The 22008-nt window shown below is 44.5% G+C and overlaps 1 long non-coding RNA gene across 1 annotated transcript; it reads right to left on the reverse strand.

Moving 5' to 3' along the window:
• Positions 1-11614: 11614 nt before the first annotated feature.
• Positions 11615-13279, reverse strand: LOC129339832 (uncharacterized). Its single transcript, XR_008597994.1, has 3 exons — positions 12376-13279; positions 11755-11901; positions 11615-11674 (listed from the first exon to the last, which is right to left on the reverse strand). It is a non-coding gene; the product is annotated as an uncharacterized LOC129339832 (long non-coding RNA).
• Positions 13280-22008: the final 8729 nt, after the last annotated feature.

Below are 22008 nucleotides of genomic sequence, written 5' to 3' on the forward strand. Positions count from 1 at the left end.
TCCAGCTGTAAATCCCTGTGGTGGCCACATGCCAAGGATAATGTGGCATTTGGCCTTCGGTCTAACCTAGCTGACAAATTTGTTTTGCAGGTAATTCGTGCACCACGAATTACCAATGCCGTGTTCGCTACTGTTCTAAAGCAAATATACAGATTAAGCCAGGAGATTACTATAAAGATGCCATAAGCCCACAGATTTCTCTCTTACACACAGAAGAAAAGAGTCTGAATATTTGGATTGTTACTTCTCTACCTCCGGCAGTGCAGACATCCACTCTGCAGTCTCCTCATCTGAAATCACTGGAACGTCACTCTTCACAGAAACCTTGAAATGGAAATCAACGCTTCTTTTCAATAGAGAAGGAAACAACTTATTTTATTCTCCTCTTGCAAACTCTTCATTTTAGCAAAATGACATTGACAAAGTTTAGATTTTACATAAAAGGGTTATGCTTAAGAAAATCTCCCTTTCCCCAAACACTGTATATAGCAGAATTTATTGAACTGTTTCTATTCTGCTTAAAAAAAATAGGAAGCCTATATATTTTTTAAAAAAACTACTATATCATTATTATCCCACTGTCCTGTTATTATCAACAAACATATGGCTAAGAAGCAAAGCATTTCTTTTCTGGCCTAAATAGAAAAGAGTCCAGTAGCACTCTATTTTGCTAATACAGACCAACACGGCTGACTCCTCTGGATCTATTTTCTGGCCTATAATCTTTCATAAATACACTGAACTATAATTTACCTCCATGTAGTTCTCTTCACACACAATTTCCCGTGGAGCCCACGGGGAATAGGAACAGTGCATGGAGTTTCTGTATGTTGTAGCTGCCCTCATGTCTTGGAATGTGGACACTCTGATGTTCACATTAAGAGAGAACCTTTCATCGACCTGCAATCATTTAGGAGACTGGTTCGTAAGATTTGGAAGGGACACGGAATTTAGCAACAGAAGATGCATTTGTCATGAAAATATAGCACTTGAGAAAGCCTGAGGACAGATCAATATACAACTGAAGAAAGTTAGTGTACAGCCTTTTTCATTGCAGAGATATTTACTTTAATTTTATTTCGGTTATACTCTGCCTTTCTCCTCAAAGAAATACCTTTCTTCTCCATTTTTCACAACAACCCTGTGAGGTAGGTTAGGCTGATACTATGTGACTGGCTCTAGGTCATTCAGCAATCTTCCATGGCACAGTGGGGAATCAAACCTGGGTCTTTTAGATCCTATTCCATTACTCTAACCACTGGCTGTCCTTGTAAGATGCCCCCTTACATCTCTGCAAAGGGCCTGAGGTCTTTTAAAAATATATCAGTTTGATGGAACCCTATGATTTTTAAACAGTATTTTATCTGATTGTTATTAAAGATATTTATATCCTGCTTTTCCCCCTATGGGGACCCAAAGCAGTTTGCAACACTGGTCTCCCTGCCTCTATCTTGTCCTCACCACAACAGCCCTGTGAAGTAGATTAAGCTGAGTGAGAGAGATGGGCCCAAGGTCGTACAGCAAACTTCCATATCAGAGTGGGGACTTGTAACTGAGTTTCCCAGGCTGACACTTTTAAGTACTACACCATACTGGCTGTACAACAAAAGCAGAGAAGCAACACCTCATTTATAAGAATTAATCTATCCCATTGTATAGGGAATGTCCAATGCTACTTGAATTACAGTTCCTTCCCTGCTTTTATTCTGTCTCCCTGTTCTTGTAGTAAGAGGTTGTCTGAATTGCCAAGACCAAAAATAAAAGCCTCAATAAACAGAGATTTGATTTTACAGCAGTACGGAGGAGTCTCTATCACGTCTCAGACCAGAGTTTCAGAGATCTTCAGACACATAAAAATAATTTTATTTTTAAAAGTATTCAGTTATATGGACTGAGTAACCATGTTGCAAATTCATCCTTCCTGGCTGCTCCTTTGAGATTATACTTCTCCAAGCACCCCTTGGTCTCACCTCGTTTGTCACATGACAGCCAAGCACAGAAGCCCGGAAGACAGGATTACCCCATATATCCTCAGACAAGACATAACCACAGCGAGCTGCCAACTCCTCATCAAGTGTGACTGTGGCACCAGAGGGATCTAGAGACACAGAACACAAGAGTGTTGCAATACCGAAGCAGCTGGCTCATTCTATTCAAACACTGTAACACGACACTTCAGAGGTAGCTTTATCTTGGGAGGCTTCCATAAGCATATTCATGGCATGTGGTTTATCTAGCTTGGCATTTTTCACTTTTATTTAGTCCTGGAGGTTACAAACACTTGGGAACTTCTGGGTGGCTTTTAAAAGTTATATTGGTTTAGGCATGTAACAATTTTCATACCATTGTTATTCTTGGAGACAGCTGATAACATTTAATATAAATCACATTTTGACAGAAAATGACAGGAGTCATTTCATAATTTAGGTACACCTTGAACCACAAAGAGGGGCACAATTGAAGCACCTATCCCCAGAGCCAATATCAACAGCAAGCATGTACATTAATATCAAGATTGCCTATTAGTTGAGGTCAGGAACTCTTATTACTCCAGAGAATTACAAGTGATCCATGCACAAAGAGTTCCAAGATAAACATAAATCGATGCATGTGACAGGTTACCTTGTCTAGGCTAAAACTAGACATTTATGTCATACCGGACAAATCCGTATCCTACCAGAGAAAGGTTATTAGGGGTGCATTCATACCAACACTGCTTAAAAGCAAATCCCACAGAGCCCCATTTATTTGTTTAAGAAGTTTTCCAAGATGCCTTTCCACCTGAGGAAAATGTCCAGGTGGTTTTGCAACCAATAAAAGCAGCACAACATTTTCACAATATATTAACTAATAGCCAACTGCAGGCTGCTTCCAAACAGCGATTTCCCCCTGCATGGAATACAGCATGTCCCTGCATTTTGTTTAGGACTCTACACGATGGCTTGCTCATTTCAGGCACAACTTGTGAGGCTCCAGGGCTTTCGCCTTTAAATTGTATCAAAGGAAAATCTCCTTTGATCTGATTGAAAGGAGAAATTATGGGGCCATTAGTAAGGGAAGAACTCATGTTGCTGCTCATTCTGCAGTCTGGGTGTGCGCGCGCACATGCGCACTAAATTTTGCCTTCAAAATGGCAGGGAAAAGCTCTACATTCTCTTGCCCTTTAGGGCTTTTTTGTGCCCAACAGAGCCAGCCGGGAAAAAGGAAAAAAGGGCACAGAGTGATTGTTGTGTACTTTTTTTTACTAACTCAACAGGGTGGGATGGATATGTGGCCACCATCCTCACTTGCTGTGACCCTGCTTGCTGCTGCTTCCACAGCAGGGATGCCTTTGCAAACCCTCATGTGGAACCAGATATAGCCTAAAAGCAGTCAAGGGACCAATTCCAATGGACACTGCGACATCACTCTCCAAAATCATGCCAGGCAATAGGCCTTCCAGGAAAAAGAAGTCTGCCAGCTTATCCAGATGACCGATAAGGAGGACCTTGCCTAGCCACCTGAGTCTCAGGGCCAAGCTACACATGACGAATGACACTTGAACGGCAAGTGTATTTCTCCCTGTTCACTTGCCCTCCACTCAATCCACTTGCCGTTCAAGTGTCATTTGTCATGTGTAGCTTGGCCCTCAGAGGTCCCAACCAACCTTGCCTTGGCTAAAATTTACTAACATCGGAAGGTCCGAAAGATTCCACAGCCTTGTCAGGTTTGTAGAATCATAGAAACAGAGCCAGAAGGGCACCCAAGGATCACCTTGACCAACCCCTTACACAATGCTAGAAATTCACAACTACCTTCCCACTTCCCCAGTGATCCCTGATTAATGTTCAGAGGAAGGCAAAAAAACCTCTACTATCCCTGGTCTGGAAGAAAATTCCTTCCTGATTCTAAAGTGGCAATTAGCACACAAGAAAGGGCCACGAGAGCCAAGCACTGGCTCATCCCTTTGTGCCCTCCCTTTCACAATCTTCCTAAATTCATGCTGACAGAATCAGCATTGTTGGTAGGTAGCCATTTAGCCTCGGCTTAAAGACCTCGAAAGAAAAAGACCTCCAAACTCCAAAGGAGAGCCCACCATCTCCCGAGGAAGCCTGTTCCAGTGAGAAACTGCTCTTACCAGCAGGTAGTTCTTCCTAACGTTTAGCCAAAAATGCTTTTGGTTTAATTTTAATCTGTTAGTTCTGACCTACTCCTCTGGGGCAACAGCAAAGAAACAGGTTGCTGGAGGTGGGTGGGAGAGAAAGTCTTCCATATACTCTGGGCCTAAACCATTTAGAGGTAACATAGGCTCAGAAATTATTGGTAACCATTATGGCTGTTTGGTGCAGTGGTTAAGAGCATCAGGATTCTAACCTGGAGAACCAGGTTTGATTCCCCACTCCTCCACTTGAAGCCAGCTGGGTGACCTTGGGTCAGTCACAGCTCTCCAGTCCTCTCTCAGCTCCACCCACCTCACAGGGTGATTGTTGTGGGGATAATAATAACATACTTTGTAAACTTCTCTGAGTAGGTGTTAAGTTGTCCTGAAGGTGGTATATAAATCAAATGTTTTTATGTTGTTATAATAGCACTGGCTTAGGTTTTTCATCCAAATAAATATGCAAGCATAGCATAAGAAGCCACCATGTTGCCTTCTCCAGGGGTTAGGGCTCACCAATTATGTCTACCCTGAAGAACTTTCTCTGAAGAAAGGATTTATTCAACTTCATCCAAAATAAACTGGAGAAACAGGTGCTCTCAATGAAACCTGGAAAAAAGTTGAAAGAGTTAAGAGTGACTATTAGCTACAGCAAGTAGCTTCATTCCCAAAAACATCCCCCAAAATGTTGTTAATGTGGGGCGAGGGGCAGGAGAAACAAGGTTGCAGTCAACCTGCAGAAAAAAAATATCCTTCCTTTTAATATAATGTTATTTACCCAATAATGTTACTTATCTCTATGATGTGACATGCATCTAAACATTCTGTCAAGGGGGCAAGACATTATCCCCTTTCACATGTTACAGCCAAGGCACATACAAAATACATGTACATGCGTATGCTTGTTTGTAAGGAAAAGCCCATATGCGCTTACTAAATGAAACCTGGGAACAATACCTGGATAAATGTGGGATTTGAAACACATGCCTTGAATGCAACATGAGAATTACTCAACATACATAAATAGAAAAATCAAGAATACACTGTACATAGATTGTGCATGCATTCACTGCAATTTGTGAACAGGCTATCAATGAAGCCTAGGAAGGGATTCATAAACAGTTCACAAACCTGGAGGAGTTAATGCCAGTTGAGGCCTTCCTATACTGGTCTGGAGCAGTAGCAGCAAAACTCTTCCATGTACATAGACAGAGCAAAAGACTAGTTAGTTAAGTAAACAGAAGAAACAGAAAAAACAAAGAGGCCAGTTGAACTCAAAGCACTTTACCCGCAAATCAGTCTGCTGACAGCCATCATTGCTATCAAAGGATCACAAGACACTCCAAGCTTTCAACAGGTAGTTCTTACAGGGTAGCACCCCCATAGACATAAGATGGACTGCAGGAAGAGGACAAACTTGAAACGAAGAGGAAATATAGCGAGTCTTCTTTATAAAGAATATATTTGCTGGGATGCTTCCCTGAATTAGTAGCAGGTGCTTGGGGAGTAATTGTTAATTATTGGAGGCAGAGTTGATGCTCTGGACTGAATCTCTGGTGGACCATTCAGATTTGAAACAGGCATGCTTTATAGGAAGGAAGTCCCATTGAACTGGACAGGATTTACTTCCAGACAAAAAAAGTAGGATCAGAGATTATTTATAGGGCTACCCCATTCATGTTACTTTAACATCATGCACACTAAGTAGGCAACATTTCCCTCCACCCCTCCCAACAAAATTCCTCAGGGTGAAGGTTCTGTTAAAGCCACAGGAAGCAAAAGATTAGCCACCCCACCCAGAGAACCTCATAGGGACTTTGTGGGTACACGTGGATAGCCAGTAGTTTTAAAAGATCATTTCTGTATAGGCTCTGTGACTGAGGGGATATGCGTAGTCTCCAACGGTGAGGTTAAACTTAGCATTAGCATTCTTCTGGCTGTGGAGGACTGCTACATAATTAATAGGATTTACTTCTCAAATTAAACATGGACTGCGCTGTAAAGCTGTGATCCTAAACACACAAGTCAATCCCATGTATGTTTACTGGAACCGAGAGGTGGGGTAGATTCTCATTTTTAAAAATAAATGCTTATTCTGAATTAACCCCACCTCTACCATTTCAGTGCAATTAACTCCAATTCAAGTACGCTTTGAGTTGCAGCCTCATAGTAGGCTTTACTTTTGAGTAATTGTGCCTCAGCTCTTGCTATAAAGCCGCAGTGCTAAGCAGCCCTTCCTGAAGGCAAGTCTCATTGACTGCAGATGGGTTTACTTCCGAGCAAAAACATTTAGGACTGGGGAGCAGAGAGTTACCATGGGGCTCATCAACTGAATTTGCTGCATGTAATTCTATTTTCTTTGAGCACCAGTATTGCTTCGAAAAGTGTTGCAATGTTTTCCTAGACCTCTGTCCTGATTGAACGTACACTATTTATAGTCAGGGGGAGGGAAATATGCTCCAAAATTGCACCTTTACAATTAGGGATGGGATGGGAGGGGGATACTCTTAGTGTTAATTTCTTAATTCTTTCTTGTTTATGTCCATTTCACTGAACAATAGGGCTTTGTGGGCTTCCCCCCCACCTCCGTCGGTGCCAAATTAAATCCATCTGCTTTTTATATCAATAGTTGTTTCATTTTTAAAAATAAGCTGGTCTGATCTAACCAAATACCAGCGCCGGGCCCATAATGAGTTACTATTAATATGTGGGAAAGGCAATTGTCCAAAGCCAGTGTAATGTCAAATAACTGGCAGGAGCAGGCATTTTATTGCCTTAAAGTGACAAATAAAAATGTCAGGATTATAAAAACAATACTCTTTGGATGAGTAATAGTCTATGGATATGTCCCCTTACAACCATTTGAACTAGTTCAAATAAGCTCGCCGTTAAAGGTAAATGCCAAAGAGAAGCTTTTCTTAACGGTGCACGCTCTTTGAATTTGGCAGGTTACATGAACACAATACATAGCTCAACGTCTAGGACCAGGTCGCACAGTGCCCTCCTAAGCAGTGTTCCACCCTTTGAAGTCCATTGAAGTCAGTAGGCTTAGAAAGGTGTAACTCAAGTTAGGGTGGAGTGGTCAGGGACAGAACTTGCACGGGGAAGGTCCCAGATTCAAATCCTGACTTCTTCAGTGACAGTGTCTCAGGTAGCTAGTGGTGGATCGAACTATGCCTGGAAACCAAGCATGCTCACTGCCAGCCAGATAGTATTGATGTCAGTGAACCAATAGGCTAACTCCGAATAAAGTGACATTACGGGCATCTAGCATTGCACCCCATTTATACCGGTTTCTAGTGTGTTTCTAGGCTCCGTGTAAAGGGCCTGGTGGTAACCTTCAAAACCCTAAACAGTTTAAGTCCAGGTATCTGCCCACATGAACCTCTAGATGACCTTCTGCTAAAGAGACCTACTATGTTAGGGTTGCCGACAGGCCTAGAAAAAAACCCCATCCTTCCTCTTTAACAAAGGGTTCACATGTGGAATGCTGATACTTTTCATGCCATGAGGTTAAATAATATCAGCTGGAAAACGATGTCACGTCAAACCTCTGTTAAAGAGACAGGACACTCTTTCCTCTCCAGTCAGTTGGCAACCTTATGCTCTGTGAACCCACACTGATAACAGCGGAAGGAGGGCAGGCATGCTGGTTGGTCCTTTTTTTTTTTTTTTGCCTGTTGTGCCTGGACTTCCAGACTTTCTTCTCGGGAACCCTTCACCCCTTCCCTTTTGATGTCTTGAGAAGGCATTTTATTTAGAAAGGCATCGGCAAGTAGAGGACGTCTGTGCTTCTGAGAGCCAATGTGATCTAGTGCTTAGAATGCTAGATTAGGATTTGGGAGATCCAGTTTCAAATCCCCACTCTGCTATGTACTGGAGAGCCAGTTTGGTGTAGTGGTTAAGAGCAGCAGGACTCAAATCTGGAGAACCGGGTTTGATTCCCCACTCCTCCGCTTGAAGCCAGCTGGGTGACCTTGGGTCAGTCACAGCTCTCCAGTCCTCTCTCAGCTCCACCCACCTCACAGGGTGATTGTTGTGGGGATAATAATAACATACTTTGTAAACTTCTCTGAGTAGGTGTTAAGTTGTCCTGAAGGTGGTATATAAATCAAATGTTTTTATGTTGTTATAATAGCACTGGCTTAGGTTTTTCATCCAAATAAATATGCAAGCAAATTGATTCCCCACTCCTCCGCTTGAAGCCAGCTGGGTGACCTTCGTTCAGTCACAGCTCTCCCAGAGCTCTCTCAGCCCCACCCACCTCATAGGGTAATTGTTGTGAGGATAATAATAACACACTTTGTAAACCACTCTCTGTGTAGCATTAAGTTGTCCTAAAGGGCGGTATATAAATTGAATGTTGTTGTTATCATCATTGTGTGAATTGATCCTGGGCCAGTCATCTTCTCACATTCTAATCTACTTCTCAACACTGTTGTGAAGATAAAACAGGAAAGTAAGAACAACTGTTTATGCCACCCTGAGCTCCTTGGAGAAAGGGCAGGATAAAAATATGCTAGATAAATACTGCTGTTTTTCCAGTATTGTGGATTGTTTTATTATCAGTTCTGCCAGAGTTGGTTTTATCATTGATTTGAACCAATGTTGAGTGTGCAATTACTTTATAACAAAGTTTGGTTTTTTAAGATCAAGATCAAGATCTTAACTTGTAATCCTCTACTGCCCACCGAGTATGCAGCATTATCACAGAACGCCTGCCAAGCCTAAAAATATTAGGACATAAAAACCGCACTCCAGAAAAGGACATAAAAACAGCACTCCAGAAAAAGCAAATATATAGGCATCTCTGTGATATATATCTAGGATACAGAGCTCTCAGGCCTGCATTTCATGTAAGCTGAGTGTCTGATGGCCCTCAGCCAAATCCTTACTGTTAGGCCAGATAGGACTGGACAGCTTGAGCCCCTGCGATCCATGGTCGAATCCACATTACCTCTTTTTTCCCGGTTGTTCTCCACATGAAATCCGCATTTCAGAGTGCCGGTCACATTACCCAATCCTCTACACGCATCTCTCTCGGATTTCCATCGGATTGCTAGTAGCGGTTTTCTTGCGGGAGTTTCACGATGGACGTGAACGCTTGCGAGCGCAATTTTCGCGCTCCTTTTTTAAACAGCCGTCAATCAAGTCTCCCCTTCCTTTCCTTGCGTTCCCATTGGCCGATTCCACCAGAGATGGCTCATAAGCGATTTCTCCTATATTTCCCCTTTATTTGCTTTCGTTGCTTGGTTCAGCAACATCCGATTTCTCAAAAGCCAAACTTTTTTCTCATTAACATCTTTTTAGTGGCCCAACCACCCGAATATCCTCTTCCCCCCCCTCCTCTTTTAATTTTTTTTTTTAAATAGATCTGTCATAGCGAAATTTCGTAGTGTGTTCCAGCGCAACAAAGATCACATTTAACCGCCGTCCTAACGCCTCCTGCCTCGGCCCATGTATACAGTGCTCTTGAATGATACCACAAACAAGTTTTTAAAATCTGTTGTGTTTCTTGTTCCTTGAGAAATGTCTCTTTTAATTTTTTTGGCTTTTTTAAAACTTAAGACATCGTGACGCAGTGACGATAGATCAAAATAAAAAGCTTTGAATGTCCAACCCGGAATTATTTTGTTGGAATGTTATTAAATCGTTTGGTCAGGGTGTGTCTCGTGGCTGGCGCTTGTCACGACCGAAGGTTGAGCACCACGGGGACACTTGGCTAGGGTGCCTTTTCTGGGCGCAATACTTTTTTTATTCCCACATAACAAAATATCGCTATTCCAAAGATTCATTAAAAAAAAAATTAGAAAAAAAAGGATCAGAGAATCGAGGGAAGATTTACGTGCCGCACAGACAGAATAGGAATCAATTGTGTTCCTGGCAAAAATATTAGTAGATAAAGAAAGTTTGTCAATCTTGGATTAACAGGGGAAATGCTGTCCAAAAACATGCAGAAAACATTTTGAACATCGAACACCTTTCTGTTGCTCTTAAAGAAACGCTTCTTATTTCTGGTGACCCAATTTTTTAGTTCCACATTGACATCCATGAACTTAAAATAGATTCCCTTGAAATCTTATCTGTATTTCCATTCCTGTTTTGCTGTAAAATTTGGTGTTATGCCTGGGGACACAATGGAGAAAGCATTCTGAAGATACAGTGAATACAGACAGAATGCTAAATTTAAAGTTGTGATGTGGCGTTCTGTGGGTTCTTTGTGGTTCTTCGTGTTTGGCACCTGTCTCAAACCTGTGTGCCAACCAGGCTGGAGACTACGACGTTTGGCCCCCCGATTGGAGTGATGAATGGGAAACCTAGGATATCAGCAGAATCATTCTGGACATCATATTCAAAGTGTCCTTCGGCATCCTCCACTTTTAAACAGCTCCTTTTGTTCCACGCCAGTAGAAGAAAAAACACATCTGGATATCCAGCACAGATAGGGGCCCGCCTGTAAATTCTGTTAATTGGCGTCACGTGTAGTTCATTTCCATCACACCCAATCTAAAACACTGGGGACTGATTGATTCAGCACTCCATTCAGAAAATCATGCATTCAATGCCAGTTTCACCCATTGATTTCATCTCCCACATTAATGGACTGTGCTTTTGAGAGGGAAGAACGGGTAACACCAGGAGCGGCACATTCCAGACGAATCAGAATTGGTGTTTTTGTATTACGCTGTGCCAACAAATTTCAGCTTGATGTCTCCATGTGATGTGGCGGAACAACCAGTTTCTTGGGCCATTTAAACTACAGGTCATATCACATTATTTCTCAACATCAGCAATTTAGAGCCCAATGATGCCATTGGGGTGATGCTCCTTAAATTGTCAGTGCTTCCCTCGTCTGGAAAACTGAGTCTGGTGACATGATGACAGGGGGGATGCTTGTGAGGTGCTTGTGGAACAGTGTAATCCACCATTTGCCACTTATATAACATGTCCCAAAAAACCTACAATTGTGTCAAGTCAACTGTGGCAATCAGAATTTGACACATGAGACTAAACTTTGGCAGGTAAGGCTAATGAAGTTCGAGGTCACGATAAATACAAACACTTCACGTGTTTGCCGGGGATGCGGGAAATTAGAAAAAAGGGGGTGCAGAGAAAACCTATGATGATGTGGGACATTGTACCAACAAGGGGTGGGCATTGATTGTAATTTGGGAAATCTAGTGGACAGTCCAGACAGCCATTACACCTATCTTATGGATGCATAGACATGGACCACGTACAGAGAAAATATCACTGTGACATCATGGAAAATATTTTTTTAATTTAAGGAAAAAATTCAGCAAAAGAGAACCACAAAAAAATTTTTTTTTTTAAATGAACAGCTCAACAATAAACTGTGGGGGAAGGGGAAGAAAACTTGGGTAACTATATACAGTGGTGAGAACAATCAGGGTGCATCCCCAGAGGCAGAGGGACGATGTCTCCTTCTCTCACGGCGCTCCATCACATTGACTCGCCGCCCTAGGCGTGCTAGTCGGTCCTCCACGCTGCTCAACCTCTCTTGCACATTTGAGACTGAATTTGGGAAAGAAAAGTGTTTTTGAGAGACGGCACCCAAAAAAAGGGTGACAGCACCATTCAGAGCAAAAACTTACTGGATGATCCTAGCCTCTCCTCCATCCTCTCCATGGCCGTGAACAGATCTCCTATCCCTCTGCGTTGGGCTCTTCCTGGGGGAGCAGACCTTCTGCTGGTTGAGGGACCCTCCTCCGACCGTTCCAGTTGGCTTTCCTGTGCACTAGCTTCAGAAATGAAAGGAAGAAATCAAAGTCTTGTAAAACGGTTTGGCCACAGCAGTTATAACATCATGGCTGATCCACTGTGGCATCAACCTCCAGATTCTCTGATTTCATTTCAATGATTACAGAAAAATGGGAACTCTGTTATAGCACCAGCAAATAAAACATCGGAAAGCATTAATTTTTTTTTCTTGCTGTTACAAAGGAGATAAAAAAAGGCTGACAATTATTTTTTTTCACAGCACACTTTTGAAATCGTGGAAAAGGCCGGTGGGTGGTGATGCTCCGTGCTTGGGGCACCACTGTCATATACAACTTCCCCTCCATCCATGGAAGTGTGGAAGCGAATGTGGTCCCACTCATCCATGGACACATTCTATGAAGGTTGATGGTCAAGTGCACGGTGTGGGAAAGCATCAGTTGCTGGTCTGCCTGATTTTAGGTGGGGAAGAATATATTTGGCAAATACATGCTTACCAGGGGGTGCCTGTTCTGATCCCTGTGCAGGGTCCTCAGAGGAAGCTTGCTCCCCAGCCACCTCAAGCGCCTCCTGCTCCTCGTCTGCTCTTGCCTCCCCCACGGCAGCGGTGGGAGCTCTACCACGGAGAAGGGCTGCAAAGTGAAGAAGAAATGTTGGCACACTCCATCAAACCATTGCAATCGGAACATTCATGACAAAAAGGTGCAACAAAGATAACACCAGCAACTGTGCACCGTGATGAACACAGCGGCTCGACACATGCCACATTCCCAAACTTGGGGTCCCTCACGCCGAGCATAAAAAAAAAAGGTTTCTTTGTAGGAGAAAAAAAATCCGCTATTGCAATAAAACGGCGTTGTGCGACGATTACGGGGGGGGGGGGAATGGAATCTCAGCTCTCCCCCCACCATCTAACTTTTTGCCTGGTTTCTCCACATTGACGTGCACTTAACTGCGTTGTTAATTTAAAATTAAATGCTTTTAAGAGGTTCTTACCAGCATGATGACGGGATTGCCAGCTTGGCCTTCCGGCGAGATCCCAGAGGTTCATCATGGACGCAAAGTACGGGGGCTTTCCACTCTGGCGAGGGATCCCCTGCCAGGCTTCCAGCGCCCCGTAGAAGTCCCCCTTCACCCTCTTGAACTTCGATCTGCACTGTTCGGGGGTCCTGCTGTGACCACGGGCACACATCTGCCTCGACAGCTTGTGAAATATAAGCTTCGTGGGCAGATGTGTGCTCCTCATTACACGCGCCGCTTTTCCGGAGCGTGCAACGAGGTCCAGCAGGGTCTCCACCTCTTCATCCCGCCAGAAGACTCCTTTTGCCGCTGCTGCCATACTTGTTCCTAAACGAAATACCGAAAATGTGCTGTTGCATAAATAAGCATGCCTTCATAACGGCTCCATAAAGGCGGGGAAAAAAAGGCTGCTGATTGGACGCGCTTAAACAGGATGACCAATCGGTGTTAAGGATTTGATTTCGGCGCCAAATGCTGTTGAATGAACACTATGTTCTCCCACACTCATGGGAAGGCCCTTTCAGGCCAATAATTTTTATTTCTGCTACTTGAGGTCCAGTGAAGCACGAGAAAGCATTTTTAACAAGAACAGGGGTTGATTTCTTATCAACAAATTGGTTCAATTTTCACATCGCATTACAGTCCTTTTCACGATACATTTTCCTGGCGCGCCAATGCTTCATCGAAAATTCGTCATAGCGTTATTTTGTCACATTAAAATTAATTAGGCAAAGGAACGGGTGGTGGCTACAGCGCATGCGCAATTAACGGCTTGGATTTCCGGCGGGAGAACAGTGCTTGGTCGACGGATCACAGTGCAGTGGACTGCCCTCCATTTGCTTTCTTGCAGACGTGGGGAGAGAAGAGCAACCGACACTCTGATCTGCGGACACCATCATAAACAATTGTTTTTTGAAAATGTCGGCCACTGCTCCTGCGGCTCCACGATCAGCGACATGGAGGGAAAAAGAGGTATTGGACCTCCTTTCTTTCTGGGGGGAGGACAAGATACAGGAAGCCCTTAGAAGCTCCCACAGGAACTTAGACAACTTTGAAAAAATTTCCAAAATGATGTCCTCACGTGGTCATCGGCGCACTGCATTGGAATGCAGGAACAAAACAAAAAGTATGCGGTTGGAGTACAAGCGCGTCATAGCACACAATTCCACCTCTGGAAACGGCCCCATTACATGTCCTTTTTTTCGTGAGCTGGACAGTATTCTAAGAGGGGACGCAAGTGTTAAACCTAAACGGATAGCGCGAAGCATTTCTTTTGCCCAAGGACCCCCGCAGATAAGCGCCCCCAGGGAAGTGATGGAGGGATCGGAGGAACTCTTCTCGCACGACATGCAGACGATAGATGCTGCACCGCTGTGGTGCTCTTCTCCAAATCCCATGGCAGCACGTGAGTGATGGAGCGTTGATTATTCTAGTTCAGAGCTATGATTTTTCTTCCTTTTCACATTTCCCTGTCTATGAAATCGTAACACCTTTATTGATTTCACGTTTATAGCGCAGAACACGTCATCATCCACCGATGCCAGTGAAGAGGATCTTGACCGCACCATAGATGGACTTGCTGACAAGGGTGAGCATTGTTTTGACAGGTTGCTCCAATGGTGGCCCACCCAAAAACAGTCCCTGGAAAGGCTGAAGACATCTCGAAAGTGGGAACGCCAAGATGAGAGTGCTTGTTTTAGGGGAAAAAAAGGGCACGACCTCAGGTTTGCAAGATATGGGAAAGTCTGTCAGTGATGGGATGGTTTGGAGGTCTTTCATTTATGGGGATGATGTGACATCATTGGCCACACCGTGGAGGTTGTCTTAGACTTATGGTTTCCAATCGTCAACTGTCCACTCCTGCCCAGGCCATCCATGCAAGCAACACCACGGTTTATCCGTTCTATATTTACCAAAATGCATGGATGGAGTTGGCTTTGGATTCAAATATATTTTTGATCAGTCTCCTTTTCATTAATGGATGCCTGACTTGAACTCCAATCTCTACACTCGAAGCATATAAACCCAGTGCCCAGCTTCAGGGACAGATGAACACAGGAATATGAGACCGTGGACGGGTGCACGGACTGGTGCAATTTTCTGTGTGAGACATTCCGGTCCACTAAAAGGCTGAATAAGGGGTAGATGACAGAGGGCACATTCAAAATCTGTTTCAGGTTTTCAGGGCCACCTCTTTGTCGTTATAGTGGTGCAAAAAAAAATGTCAGACGTCCCATTACAGCTCCTATCATCTCTTATATATTGCTAGTGGCACAGATACAAATAAGAAAAGAGGACAACGCAGAAGACAGTGCCTGCGAAGTGAATGTTTGAATTGTATTTATCTATATCAAATCCCCGTGTTTTTCAAACAAATCACATTTAAAACCTATCAATTTTCAGAAAACGACACTACAGGTGCAAACGCAATAGAGGACGACGACAGTGATTCAGACCTTCCCCTGGGGCATCGTTCACGCTATAACACGGGTAAGCTTAGTTGATCTGCAGAATCTAAAAGAGTCCAGTTGCACCTTTGAGAAGAGACAATTGCAGAGTGGCATAAGCTCTCCTGAATCACGTTATCTTTGTCTGACATATGAAACAGAGCATGGTCAAATATAGAGGGGGGGAGAGAAGTGGAGGAGAGAGCTGAGTCATCTTGGGAGGCCGGAGGGTGCCTCACAATCGTTCCTTTTATGTCACATGTCCAAAATCTCCATTCTTTGTGTGCGACTGTTGGCCTCCAAGGCAGTTGCCCTGTTAGTTTCTGTAAGCCCAACAGCAAGACCATAATATCCCCTTGGCGTGTGACCCTCCTATAGACACAGACCTACCCGCAAGATGAATTAAAAAAAAAAAATTTTGTTCCCAGAAGCCCACGCCAGGTGTCACCGAGCTCACCCAGACCCCACCTGGTGCAATAAAATCTGTCACCTGTTTCACTGTGAACAGCATGCATAGTCCCCATTCTGAACCAAATGGAACGGATGAAATTTTCATGTGTGTTGTAATTCATCGGCCACGCAGGGTGCATAGGTTAGAAAAAAAAAAATTGGGACAAACTACGGCTACCTTACAGTCTGCATTGGATTTTCCCAGAAGAGTGTAGTGTTCTCCCACTGGTAGCTGAAATTTCCCATTTATCATGTAAGATTTTTGTCAATGTATTTTTTCTCGCATTTGTTGGCTGGTTTCTCAGATCTGCAGCGCGCATTGAACTGCACCTTGCACCCCTCAATTGATAATGCCAACACTGTTGATGTGATCTGCACTGACATGAATCACAGTTCCAAAAATTAATTCTGAGGGACACCCAGACACCGTCTTGGATCACCTATCCTCTTTAATGGTTGCTCCCACCATATATGTTCTGATGTTGTCAGGATTTCAAGGAAATTCTTGATTTGGCATAACATTGAAAATGGTCAGAATGTGCTCACTGTGGCACATTGCAAGAGCAACGTTGGTCAGCATTGGTGTAAAAGGCAGATCAGGACACAGCACGTCTCCTCGCTATCTAAAGCAGATAAATTGGTCTCTCTCACTAACGCAGTTTTAAACATAATAGCTTTGACTGCTGCCAGTATGTCCTCCATGTTATTTCTGTACAACCCATATGGCAAGTGGCATTGTAAAAGCCTTCCAGTTATGGAAAAACCTTGATGCTTGTGCATGCATGGTTATCAAAAGATGTGGAACACATTGGCCTCGGCGGGGGCAACGGGATGAACTAGGCCGAAATCTGTTATGTGGGTTTTGGAAGTCATGGGGAAGTGCCCAAACTATGAAGCCTGCTGCTGGCCAACCAAAAAACATGTTGCATCCTTTTCTGCAGGCTTAGATTTCTGAATAATGTCTGAGATGTTAACAATTTATTGATCTGTTGCTCTGACTTACATCCACAGCAGACGGGGCAGATAACAGATGCCTAGCAGAAGTTTCACCGGGAACAAGACTATTCCAACTAAGAAACAGGAGACGCAGAAACGCAGCACTCTATGGAGTAGCCGATGATATGATGCGCCGTTCTCGAGAGGAGCACAATGTCCAGGTTTCCCAATGGCGAACGGACAGAGAGATGCTGTGCAGTTGGAAGGCTGATGAGAACAAGATTCAGAGGGAATTCTTGGATCACACTAAAATGGAGAGTGAGAAGTTTGCCGAGGCCTGGAAACAGAACATTTCGGTGATGTCTGATGCTGTGAACACTTTGAAGTCATTGGGACAGATGCTCGCCCAACAGCGTCAAATCATCCCCCCAACACACGATTATGGGCAAACCGCCCTACCTGCCTCACAGGCAACCCCGAAGAAGGCAGCAGCGAGGCGTTCCTGTGTTGGCAAAGCCAGGGAGAGGCTGACGCTTTGAGGAGCTATGTTCTGCGTTGCCCTCCTTATTTGCCACATATCATGGTTTTTGGCAGCAAAGTTCATTTGACAGATTCCATTGCACTGGTGACCCCTTAATGGTCTTTATCTATTGTATTTGAAATAAATGTGTGTTAAGGAGTTGTCGCCCCAGTCATGTATGTCTGTTTTAAAATTCTTAACTTTCTGGGATCAAATGGAATCATCAAGGTATAAGATGATGGCCAATCGTTTCCAATGTTGACTCCCTTTTTTTTTTTCAACGCAATCCCCAAAGTTTAGGAATATTTAACATCAGACAATACAATGAAATTACAGTAAGAATCACATTTGTGTTTCTTTGTGTAAGTGGCATCACTCATGTAGTGACCATTCTAAACAGCCTTCCTGCAAAAAGTGAAACACAGCAGTTACCAATCGAGTGGCGCTTCCCCCCCCCTTGATTGCAACATGCGGCTAAGTTATATCTTTGGGAGGAGCACTTGCAGTCCAAATTGGAAATTTGGGGGGGGGCCCTATTCCAGACTTGGCCAAAAATACCATGACCAACTGTGAACGATGTATGCGGGGGACCACTCAGCTGTGTGGGAATGTATTGTCTGCATGTGCCAGGACTTGAATTCACATCCACCGCTTGTCTGACAGCACCCCAATAATCAATAGTCTTTTGAGTTCAGTTAACCAAATTTTTTTTTTATTTACACAGATTAGAGTTGCTGGTTGAGACCATTTATGTTCCCCTTGGTTTAGCAGCTTTTTGAAGCAGGTTAGCCGATGTCCATCACTTGCCGCACTGAGGGAGGCAACATCAACTTGTCGAATCTAGGCCCATATACTTGGCCAGGGCATCCCTAACCACCTTTCCTTCGGCAAGATGCCTGTGATGGGTGGTCAACTCTTGTCCCTCTCCATGAGAAACAAGTATTGTCTCTGGGGCTGCTCCGCGGCCAGTGATGGGATGTCCCCGGCTTTCACAGAGGTTGTGCAAAACAACACATGCTGTCACCACAGCGATGACGTTGTGCTCCCTAACTTGGAGGCGGTGTGACAGACACCTCCACCTGGCCTTCAGTCTTCCGAAACAACATTCCACCACGTTCCTGGCTCGCGATAGGCGGGTGTCAAACATTTTCTGAGCTTGTGTGGTTGCCGTTCTCCCGTAGGGCTTCATAAGCCACCTACGCATGGGGTAGGCTCCATCGGCAATGACCACCGGGGGTATTCTTACACCGTCCACCACCATGAAAGGGTTTCCCGGAATTAGTGAGCCACTATCCATGGCAACACAGAAGGCGGAGTGGGCGAACACGAAGGCATCGTGGTTCTTCCCACTCCACCCCACCTCGGCGTCCACAAATCTTCCCCGGTGATCAACTGTGCCTTGGAGCAGAATCGAGGAATAGTTCTTGCGGTTGCCGTACTGATCTGGGCGGCCTCCAGGAGCGCAGATTGGGATATGCGTTCCATCAATAGCTCCCACACAGTGCGGGAAACCCATTCTACGGAAACCGTCCATTATCTGGGAGAAAGAAAAAAGAAAGGAAAAAAAAAGTCATAGTGCTATCAGGCAAACTGTGCTTTAAAGAATCATCATCACTCAGCGATGTCTAGTTCTTAAACACCCTGAAAGGGTTATTTTTGTAAATTGAATTTAGGATTTTTTTGCATTCTGAAATGTTGGGTGGAGGTTCTCTTATGTTTGGTGTAATTTAAATTGAATGATCCACATATCCACACAAGTCTCTCTCTTCTCACCCTTTGGCAATAAAGGTGACCGTTGGTGGTTTAAAAATCAGCATCTTTTTGAGGCCACTAACTGGCCCACCAAATTGGGATCGTCTTGTGCCTTGCTAGAGGGAACGAGAACGGGTGTGAGACGGGCCCATGACAATTGGGTCCATTCTGGACTCAAAATTCCACCCCGGGCCACAGAGGCCTCTATTTTTTCTAACCCTGGAGACAGGTGTTTGGCGGTGTATGAGGCACTGTTTTTCGGGGTAAACCAAAACATCCCCCCAGGTAACAAATTAACTAGAAATTGTTGGAGAGTGGGATAACAGGTCGGATAAGGTGCCTTGCACGTTGTGTTTACTTTGCTTTCACAATGCCACCCAGAGCCACCATGAAGGGAGACGTTTCTCCCCATAGAAAACCATGGAGATTTTAGGAGGATTCGTGGAGAATTGGATGGGAGGGGGGGTAAACTTGTATCCCCATATTTCAAAGTATTCCTAAATTTGGAGGTTTGACAAAGGAGGGTTAGGAGAAGGTGTTCGACAACTGTGTAACGATTTGGGTCACACAGTAGGGGGAAAGACCAAACTGCATTCCTGCACACCACCCCACCTATGTAAACCAAATGTTTATATCACAGAGGCAAAAAAGGCAATCCCTCTCCACGACAATTCATTTTGTTAACTGCTTCAGATCACACGGCGAGGGGTGTGTGTGTGTGTCAGTTGTTGCCCCTCTTTTTCTTAAAAAAAAGGGATTTGTGTGGTGGAAGAACACACTATGAGGGTTGAATGCCATTGCATGCTTAAGGTGTCTGTGGGCAATGTTCACTCACACTCAAACAAACACATAGCGTTGTAGATTTTGAGAGGGTTTCAAAATTACCTTTAAAATGACTGGGAGAGGGGGATGATGTACACACCAGAGTGTTGTGTACTGGTCGTTCCGTTAATGTCACAATTTTTTTTTAAACGATAAATTGTAATAGCGAAATTTTGATATTTCAAAATAAAAATTACCTGTCCAATCGCTCTTCCGAAGAAGACAGTCTTCGATAGAAGTTCCACCTCGACCGCGAGGCAGAACTCGACCACCGCGGAGGCTACCGTTGACTTCCCAATCCCGAACAGATCGCTCGCCACCTGGTAGCTTGTTCCGCTGGCCAGCCACCAAATTGCAACCGCGACTCGTCTCTCCACCGATATTGCAGAGCGAAGGGAGGTGTTTTGACGCTGCAGCCTTGGACGCAGGGCTTCCACCAAGTCGATGAAGGTCCTCTTGGACATCCGGAAGCGGCGCATCCACCGACGGTCATCCCAGTGCACCAACACGATATTCTCCCACCAGTCGGTGCTTCTCGGGTATACCCAGTGCTGCCGTGGCTCCTCCATCTGCGCAAGCAGGAACCAATGTTGGAAGCGCTGCCGGCGCCGTATTCTGGAGCGCGTCCAGGCGACGGTGGAGACTGAATCCTGGAACAGAATCCTGGCTGCAGCTCTGCGGCGTTGGGCTGAATAGCGCCGGTAAGCAAGAAGCAGCTGCGTCTGGCAAGCCAGCAACGTAAACATCAGCTGTCCGATGAGGGCGACTATAGGATCCATACCCACAACCGAATCGGCAACAGTAACCACAACGACACCAAGCACACCAACCATCCGCTCACACCCACAAATAGATTTTGCCGAGAACCTTCCCTTTTATAGACCATTCGAATCGCCCGCCCAAAAAAGTTAACCAGTGGCTATCGAGATGTTCACGTGATTTGTCGCTTTGTTGATGTTTCCTCATATCGATAAAACGAAATAACGGAAAAGTGTTTTAAAAAAAAATAAAAAAAAAGGGAGGGAAAAAAAGGTACCGCCCACAAAAGCGGTTGGCGAGCGGACGTGTGACCGGAGGCTCGCGCGAGAAAGCCGGATGGGGAGCCTGAATGTGAACGGAGAAGGAAAAGTTGCGGGTTGGAGGAAACCGAAAGAAAAGCGATTTATAAGCGGGTAATGGGTGAATGTGGATTCAGCCCATGATAATCAAGTGGCCCCATTTCTTGTCAACCAGACGAGGAAGTGAGATTGGGTCACGCAATTGCTCTTAGAACATGGAAGGGATGGGAGAGGTGAAAAAAGATTTGTGTTGTCAGCCAACAAGAGTCTGGGGGGTGTTTGGTTGTCAACTCCATGTTTGGAAATCCCTGCAGAGGGCAGGGTATGGAGTGGGATCTCAGTGACATATAATGCCATAGAGTCTAGTCTCCAAAGCAGCTGTTTTATCCAGGGGGACTGATCTCTATAGTCTGCAGGTCTGTTGTAATTCTGGGAGATCTCCAGACCGCAACTGGAGGTTGACAATCCTAGGGGGAGCTCTCAGTATGACAGCATTATGTCACTTCTTGGGGAAACCTGGCAGTGATGTCACTTCTCTCTAGGAATTGCTGGAAACTCTGTGGTTTATTTTTTTTTACTTTATATGTCTTCTCACTGGCTGCTGGAGGCAGGCAACAGGAGCTAGGTGCGGAAGCTCTCTCACCCCAATAGTTACCTGGCAAAGATCTCCTGCCCCAGCAGGTATGTACAAAAGATGGATCATGAGGTAGCAGGCTGTGGAAGATCAGTGAGAAACAAAAGTGCCAGTTTTAATTGAAGCCCTGTTGGTACTTCTTAGAAAACTGGTGTCTCCTTTGTCTTTGGTGCTATTTGCAAGGCTCACCTTTGCTGGTTTCTATCTGGAAACTCAACATACATACTTATAGTGCAATCCTAAGCAGTTACACCCTTCTGAGACTATTGGGTTAAATCCTACAACTCCTTTCAAATAATTTGGATCCTGTGATGGCCTTCTGTTACATAGGCCATCAAGGAGGGGGAAAAACTTTTCTCCACTGGAGAATTACTTTTCCTAATGGAGAAAGGCTTCCTCTGATGAAGAAAAGCCTTTCTTTGATGAAGGAAGTCTCTTTCTTTTGGAGGAAGGGAGTCAGACTTAGCTGGAGAGAGTCCTAGGATCCAACC

Source organism: Eublepharis macularius, chromosome 1 (genome assembly GCF_028583425.1).
Source record: "Eublepharis macularius isolate TG4126 chromosome 1, MPM_Emac_v1.0, whole genome shotgun sequence".
In the NCBI taxonomy this organism is placed as follows: domain Eukaryota; kingdom Metazoa; phylum Chordata; class Lepidosauria; order Squamata; family Eublepharidae; genus Eublepharis; species Eublepharis macularius.